Source organism: Phyllobates terribilis, unplaced genomic scaffold (assembly GCF_046119375.1).
Source record: "Phyllobates terribilis strain yellow unplaced genomic scaffold, ASM4611937v1 Scaffold_13__5_contigs__length_258822181, whole genome shotgun sequence".
NCBI classification, from domain to species: Eukaryota; Metazoa; Chordata; class Amphibia; order Anura; family Dendrobatidae; genus Phyllobates; species Phyllobates terribilis.
Genome location: NW_027362773.1, coordinates 233,879,903 through 233,888,874, shown reverse-complemented (window position 1 = coordinate 233,888,874; position 8,972 = coordinate 233,879,903).

Sequence of the window (8,972 nt, the reverse complement as noted above, 5' to 3'; positions counted from 1 at the left end):
TTTGAATCACAGATTGAGACTACCAGTACCATTTTCAATTTTTTTCAGCATCGGTATGCTAAACTCAGATTTAGGCCTTTCTATCCTTATCTATAATGATTAACTATGCACTATGTCTTCTTATCTTTAGGCTGTAAAATCCTGAATTGACCCTTGGTACCCTTAACCTAATTTTTCATGGTCTCTGTGATAGTTTTCCCTGATTGGCTGCACTAGACCAAGTGATTTGATAGCTGGAGGCATAATGGGTAAGCCCATGTGGCTGCGCCTTACACAATGAGCCCACTCTCTATTTGATACAATCTTCAGCATCATTTTCATGTCTGAAATGCCGGCAAGAATTTTTTTTTATTGATTCACAAGTTAATTTATATTGAATTGATCCGCTCATCTCTACTGGTTACCTATAGCCATATTTCTTGATGACACTCATTTTAAAATTAATTAAATCAAAATTAAATCCCTTTAATTAATTATATTAAATGAAATGCAGAATTGCATTTTAAAAACTACTACATCCCAGTGCCCTGATGAGTGCATATATCAGTATGCGCCCAAGGTAAATAAAGTGAACTAGAAATCCTTAAAATAATTTTTATTAATAAAAAAAAATGCATACAAAGTATAAAATTACAGGTGGCTCACAATAGAGGGAAAAAGTAATAGACCAAACCAAAGAAGTATATGACTTCTAGTATATGATATGGTAGTGATAGCACATAAGTACCTAAATGTACTGTAGATAAGTAATCAAACAATACATTATATAGATTTAACACCAGTGGCTGAAGTATAATATAAAGAAGTTGCTCAATGATGACTACAATGATAGATAGTATTACAGCTGGAAACTATTTACCTAGGTCACAGATTGAAAGGTTAGGTCCCGTGTCCCTCCACCCCGATGCACGTTTTATCCTCCTTCCTCAGGTGGCACCTTAATAATTGAAAAAGTTTTCATTTTACATAGTAAAGTGCATACACCGCATACTAAACTTTGAAAGTCTCCACGCCTTCATTTCAATATGGCCAACACTGTTCAGCCAGAGACAGCGTAGGGGCAATTTAACTCATTAACATATTGCCTTTTGGCAAATAGAACCCCCAACTAAAGCTCTATAAAACTTAACTTTTAACAATTAAATCCTTATTATAATAGTAATTTATATTAAAATTCCAATATAGGCGCAGGTAGTGAGGACTATCAGGATTATTCAATTGGCATAACTGTGTATCCATTAGCCATCCTATCTATTTCCATTATCATATGCTTGTGGTCGCGGACCACTTATTGCACTATTCCCTACCTGTCCTATTGTAAACTAAAATTATAGCCTCCCCGACATGTTTAGCCTAAACGGCGTCATCAGGGGATAGAGGTTAAATGACACCCAAAATGTCCGCCAGGTAGCTTTTATCACCCCTGTTTGGGCTCTAAGCCAATGTGTATTGTTGTAGCCATGTGCCAATAGAATAGACTCCCCTATTTCCAATCATGAAGATCATATCATTATAATGTTACCTACCATTTAAATGATTGGAGGATAAAGCTGTCATTCAGGCCAGAAGGAACCACATTGGTGGAGATTAAAGCGATATATCAGCATTCTCATAATAGCATGAATGCCTCAGTTTCAGGAACCAATCTGCATTAACTTACCTACATCCAATCCACAAGTGGAAGGTAGTGTTAAACGATTGCTGCACTTGCGTGATCAGCTGACTCAAAATAGGAGGGATTTATGCCATGGCCGTCACATGCTCCAATCGAAACACGCCATATAAGCAAGATCCTTTTCTTGATACGTATCATTTACTACGTCTGCACAATTTGTCCAAATCAATAGAGGAGATGCATAACAGGACCTTTGCTTACTCCAATCAGATTAGGCCACATAGGCAAGGTCCTTTTCTTTATGCACATCAATTACTGCATCTACACTATTTATCCAAATCCATAGAGGACATGTATAGCAGGACCTTTACTTGCTCCAATCAAATTATGCCACATAGGCAAGGTCCTTTTTTATGCACATCAGTTATTAAGTCTGCACCATTGGTCCAAATCAATAGAAGGCATATATAGCAGGACCTTTGCTTACTCCAATCAGATTATGCCACATAGGCAAAGTTATTTCCCTTAGCATATTCATTTCTGCGGTTACTAAGGTAACCAAAACAAATAGAAACCATATGTGTCAGGGCCTTTATATATTTTAAACACGTGGTACTACGTAGCCAAGGTCTTTTTCATATTTCTTTCTATAATTGCACAGGTTACTAGGATCATTAAAGATCATGCATATCAGGACCTTTCACCTTCACTGCGCATTATGATCAATAATGAATAGGATATCATTACTATTATCACTATATAGGTTATACAATAATTATTTATAGGTTTATTAACCATAGTGGAATGAAATATTGATATAAATGGAAGTGTTTATGCCCTTATAGCTATCTGTGATATATTGACAATAAGAAATCTCTGTTGTATGCGCAGTGAAGTCTGATTACTCCAAGAAATTAAATTAGAGCGTAAATAAATCAAGTAAATAGACATGCACATTGTGTAAAAGGAATGATATAACAGGACGTTGCCTACGTGGTACCACGTGACTAGAACATGTAAAGGTCCTGATATGTATGATCTTTAACCACTTAACAACATCTGACGTACTAATACGCGTCTGTACCCTGGGACTTAAGAACCAGACCCGTATTAGTATGTCATGGCGATCGCGCGCGCACACAGGCTGTGCGGGCGCGATCGCCGCCGGGTGTCAGCTGATTGTCACAGCTGACAACCGATACTATGTGCAGGGAGCGGTCCTGCACCGCTCCCAGCACATTAACCCCCGCGATGCTGCGATCGAAGTCGATCGAAGTCGATCGCAGCATTGCGGGGGCAAGGGGAGGTGATCGCAGATACTCACCTCCTCTTCCGGCTTCCAGCGCTGTCTGCAAAGGCTTCCCGGGTGTTGCCATGACGACCCAATGTCATCATGACAACATCCGGGTCACCAGACAGCAGGAAGGTTGTTTGGACATGCGCAGTGCATCTCCAAACAATCTTCTCCCTGTCCGGCGCTGACAGCCTGCATGGCACAGGGATGGTGCTGCATTCCTGTGCCATGCAGGCGATCAGAGAAAAAAAAGTGAAAGTCACAGAGTGGGACAAAGTAATAAACTATATAAGCTTCCTGAAAGTGAAAAAAAAATAAAATAAAAAAATTGCAAAAATATAAAAAAGAAATAAAAAAATAATCCGCCAAAAATAAAAATATAATGTACTCATCAATAAATATTATTATAAAAAAAAAAACAATAAAAGTACACATATTTGGTATCGCCGCGTCCGGAACAACCTGACCTATAAAATTGTCCCACTAGTTAACCCCTTCAGTGAATACGGTAAAAAAAAAAAAATGAAGCAAAAAACAATGCTTTATCACCATACCGCCAAACAAAAAATGGAATAACACGCGATCAAAAAGACAAATATAAATAAAAATTGTACCGCTGAAAACGGCATCTCGTTCCGCAAAAAACAAGCTGCCATACAGCTCCATCATCCGAAAAATAAAAAAGTTATAGCTCTCAGAATAAAGCGATGCTAAAAAATATTTTTTTCTATAAAATTGCTTTTATTATGTAAAAGTGCAAAACATAGAAAAACGATATAAATGTGGTACCGCTGTAAACGTACTGAGCCGAAGAATAAAGCTACCTTATCAATTTTACCACACGCAGAGCAGAATAAAAAAAAAAAAAAAAACAATTCCTGAATTGTTGGTTTTTGTTTATTCTGCCTCCCAAAAATCGGAATAGAAAGCGATCAAAAAATGTCACGTGCCTGAAAATGGCATCAATAACAACGTCAAGTCATCCCACAAAAAACGAGCCATCACATGACTGTCTGCCAAAATCTGAAAAAATTATAGCTCTCAAAATATGGCGATGCAAAAACTAGATTTTACAAAAAATGCGTCTTTTAGTGTGTGACAGCTGTCAGTCATAAAAACCCCATATGATTCTGTTATTGCTGTAATCACACCGACCCGAAGAATAAAGTCGTCTAATCACTTATACCACACAAGGAACGGCGTCAAAAATAAACTGTTGGGTTAGGATTGGGCTAGGGTTAGGGCTGGGTTTGGGGCTAGGGTTGTGCTAGGGCTACGGTTGTGCTAGGGTTAGGGTTGTGCTACTGTTAGGGTTGTGCTATGGTTAGGGGTGGGGTTGGGGTTAGGGTTGGGGTTAGGGTTGTGATGGGGTTGGGATTTTTTTCAAAAGTAAGAAAAAAAGATGACGATATGGTGACTAGTGTTGAGCGCAAGTGCTCACTACTTGAGTTTGCATCGGGTGCTCTGGTATGCATTGAGTATCGTGGGTATTTGAGTGACATGCTCGAGTCTCTGCCCCATATGCTTCGCGGCCAAAAAAACTTTACGGGGATTGCCTGCCATGCACGAGCGATCCCCACATGTTTTTTTTGGGGTGTCTAATAACCGTGAAACATGCGGAGCAGGGACTCGAGCATGTCACTCGAGCACACGCTGTATATGGTGCATACCTGAGTACCCGATGCAAACTCAAGTAGTGAGCACTTGCGCTCAAGACTAGTGACAAATTATTCAATATGATGACCTAATGTAAACAAATTATGTGTCGTATCTCTGGGTTCAAAATGTTCACTATAGACCTTAATAAAATCCTTGGGGGGTATAGTTTCCAAAATGGGGTCACTTGTGGGGGAGCTCCACTGTTTAGGCACATCACGGGCTCTCCAAACGCGACATGGTGTCCGCTAACAAATTGAATGGAAAATCGTCTCAAATTGTTAGCAGACACCATGTTGCGTTTGGAGAGCCCCTGTGTGCCCAATCATTGGAGCTCCCCCACAAGTGACCCCATTTTGGAAACTAGACCCCCCAAGGCACCTATCTAGATGCATAGAGAGCACTTGGAACCCCCAGGTGCTTCATAAATTGATTCATAAAAATGAAAAAGTGTTTTTTTTTTCACTTTTTCATTTTTATGAATCAATTTGTGAAGCATCTGGGGTTTCCAAGTGCCCACTATGCATCTAGATAGGTGCATTGGGGGGTCTAGTTTCCAAAATGGGGGTCACTTGTGGGGGAGCTCCAATGTTTGGGCACACAGGGGCTCTCCAAACACAACATGGTGTCCGCTAATTATTCAAGCAAATTTTACAATCAAACAGCGCTTCTTCCCTTCCGAGCCCTGCCGTGCGGCCAAACAGTGTTTTTTTCCCCAAATATTGGGTATCTGCGTACCCAGGGGAAATTGCACAACAAATTTTGGGGTCCATTTTTTCTTGTTACCCCTGTGAAAATAAAAAAATTTGGGTCTAAAGTAACATTTTTGTGAAAAAAGTTTAATGTTCATTTTTTTCTTCCACATTCAAAAAATTCCTGTGAAGCACCTGAAGGGTTAATAAAGTTCTTGAATGTGGTTTTGAGCACCTTGAGGGGTGCAGTTTTTATAATGGTGTCACTTTTGGGTATTTTCTGTCATAAAGACCTTCTCAAAGTGACTTCAAATGTGATGTGGTCCCTAAAAAATGGTTTTGTAAATTTTGTTGGAAAAATGAGAAATCGCTTGTCAACTTTTAACCCTTATAGCTCCCTAAAAAAAAAAATGTTGGTTCCAAAATTGTGCTTATGTAAAGTAGGCATGTGGGAAATGTTATTTATTAACTCTTTTGTGTGACATATCTCTCTGCAAAATTTTCAAAATTTTCGCCAAATTTCCGTTTTTTTCACAAATAAACGCAAGTGATATCGAAGAAATTTTACCACAATCATGAAGTAGAATACGTCACGAAAAAACTTTCTCAGAATCAGGGGATCCATTGAAGCGTTGCAGAGTAATTACCTCATAAAGTGACAGTGGTCAGAATTGTAAAAATTGGCCTGGTCATTAACGTGCAAACCACCCTCGGGGCTTAAGGGGTTAATGATCCTAGTAACCTGTGCAATTATAGAAAGAAATATGAAAAAGACCTTGGCTACGTAGTACCACGTGTTTAAAATATATAGAGGTCCTGACACATATGGTTTCTATTTGTTTTGGTTACCTTAGTAACCACAGAAATGAATATGCTAAGGGAAATAACTTTGCCTATGTGGCATAATCTGATTGGAGTAAGCAAAGGTCCTGCTATATATGCCTTCTATTGATTTGGACCAATGGTGCAGACTTAATAACTGATGTGCATAAAGAAAAGGACCTTGCCTATGTGGCATAATTTGATTGGAGCAAGTAAAGGTCCTGCTATACATGCCCTCTATGGATTTGGATAAATAGTGTAGATGCAGTAATTGATGTGCATAAAGAAAAGGACCTTGCCTATGTGGCCTAATCTGATTGGAGTAAGCAAAGGTCCTGTTACGCATCTCCTCTGTTGATTTGGACAAATTGTGCAGACATAGTAAATGATACGTATCAAGAAAAGGACCTTGCTTATGTGGCGTGTTTCGATTGGAGCATGTGACGGCCATGACATGAATCCCTCCTATTTTGAGTCAGCTGATCACGCAAGTGCAGCAATCGTTTAACACTACCTTCCACTTGTGGATTGGATGTAGGTAAGTTAATGCAGATTGGTTCCTGAAACTGAGGCATTCAGGCTATTATGAGAATGCTGATATATCGCTTTAATCTCCACCAATGTGGTTCCTTCTGGCCTGAATGACAGCTTTATCCTCCAATCATTTAGATGGTAGGTAACATTATAATGATATGATCTTCATGATTGGAAATAGGGGAGTCTATTCTATTGGCACTTGGCTACAACAATACACATTGGCTTAGAGCCCAAACAGAGGTGAAAAAAGTACCTGGCGGACATTTTGGGTGTCATTTAGCCTCTATCCCCTGATGACGCTGGTTAGGCGAAACACGTCGGGGAGGCTATAATTTTATTTTACAATAGGACAGATAGGGAATAGTGCAATAAGTGGTCCGCGGCCACAAGCATATGATAATGGAAATAGATAGGATGGCTATTGGATACACAGTTATGCCAATTGAATAATCCTGATAGTCCTCACTACCTGCGCCTATATTGGAATTTTAATATAAATTACTACTATAATAAGGATTTAATTATTAAAAGTTAAGTTTTATAGAGCTTTAGTTGGGGGTTCTATTTGCCAACAGGCAATATGTTAATGAGTTAAATTGCCTCTACGCTGTCTCTGGCTGAACATTGTTGGCTAGTTTAATTATATATGGAGTCAATGGTCAGCTCTATATAATTGTTCCTTAATATGACAGGCTTCCTTTCTCATAAATCAGATATAGAAAATTGGAAATTAGAAGCGTCTCAGGTCTTTTCTACTACTGAATCTCTCTTTAAATCGAGTGACATTTTCTCTATATTTAAGAACCTAACTAGAACTCTGAAACAACAAGTACGAGTGTGGTGGGAAATAGCGAGCTTAGAAACATACTTACAGAAACGTATAGTCTACAGAGGTCTTAGGATTTCATTGACCCCTAATGCCCATAGAGAAGATTCTCTATTTATTAAGGGCTGGGAAAATATACTGACAGAAAGTTCTTTGAGATTAATGAGCTACATACTTGATTACGAAAGGCAGCAATTGATCAAAATTAATGAGCAATTGGAGAAAGAGATCCTGGTAGCACAGCAATTTGCGACACAACCAGACTTTGCCAGATTAGAAAGTGATCTACAAAAAAGTATTGAAAATTTGAAAAGTGAAATCAAAGAGCGTAAACATCGAAAATATATAAGAGATCTTGGAGACTTTGAAACAGGACAAATATATAAACCCAGAAGTACAAACCAGAGGTCTAATAGACCAAAAATAACTGAACACGCTGAAACAGACCTCTCAGGATCTGATAGCTCGGTGGATAGACAAGTGTCTAATGGAGGAACTAAACGTAAGAGTGGCTTTAGGAGGAACTATAGACAACGAAAGGATTCCTTCCCTAAATCATGGGGGACTTACAGGAGCCAAAATGCATACTCGGAAAAAGATATGTCCAATACATCATCGTCAGCATCCTCCTTATCTTCCTCCATCCCACCACTGGTCAGAAGAACAGAATTTTTACAGCCAACAATTCCAGCAATGTTTGGCAATGTAAATGTACCCCAAATACAGACTCCCGTAATGAACAATATAAGTGTTACACCACTGCGTCCACAAGGCCAGTCCAATATGAATCAATTGGCACTGGGTCCACAAAATGTCTTTACAACATCACAGGCAGGCCCTTCGACTTCTTTTTTAGGGGTGAATCGGCCAGTCTAACGAGAGATCATGAAAACAACGTTCAAATTTTCAATGTCTCCTCATGTGTAGTAAGCCATAATCATATTCGGCCCCTTCAGAAGGGTCTATCTTTCGCGCCCAGACCAAAATTTGATGTGTTTATGTGGACAAAAGATTTGAATCTTTTCGCTAGAAAGCTTGCACTCCACAAATACCATATAATAAAAAATCGAGATCCTCTGAAGAATCAGAGAAATGAAAGTGAAGCAATTTTAACATTAGAGACATTGGAAAATGATAATGAAACTGGCCAAATATCTATTGCACCCCCCTTTTCCTCCTTGAAACCTAAAAGTAAAAATACTCCTAGTTTCTCTCAATATCATAACATTGATGCCTTTGTTAATATGGCACAGATAGAACTAGAAAAGCTATCTAAAAAGAGACCTGCTAAGGATAAGAATTTGAGTCGAGAGGAGGAAAAGGCAATTAAAGAATTGCAAACAAACAACAATGTTGTTATTAAACCCTCTGACAAGGGGAACAACATTGTTGTTATGGACATAGTGGATTATAAGAAGATGGTTCTAGACCTACTTAACGACAAAGATACTTATAAGCGGTTACTCAGGGATCCCACTGTTAAATTTACTCAAGAGCTACAATCAATTTTGAAGGAAGCCCTTGACGCTG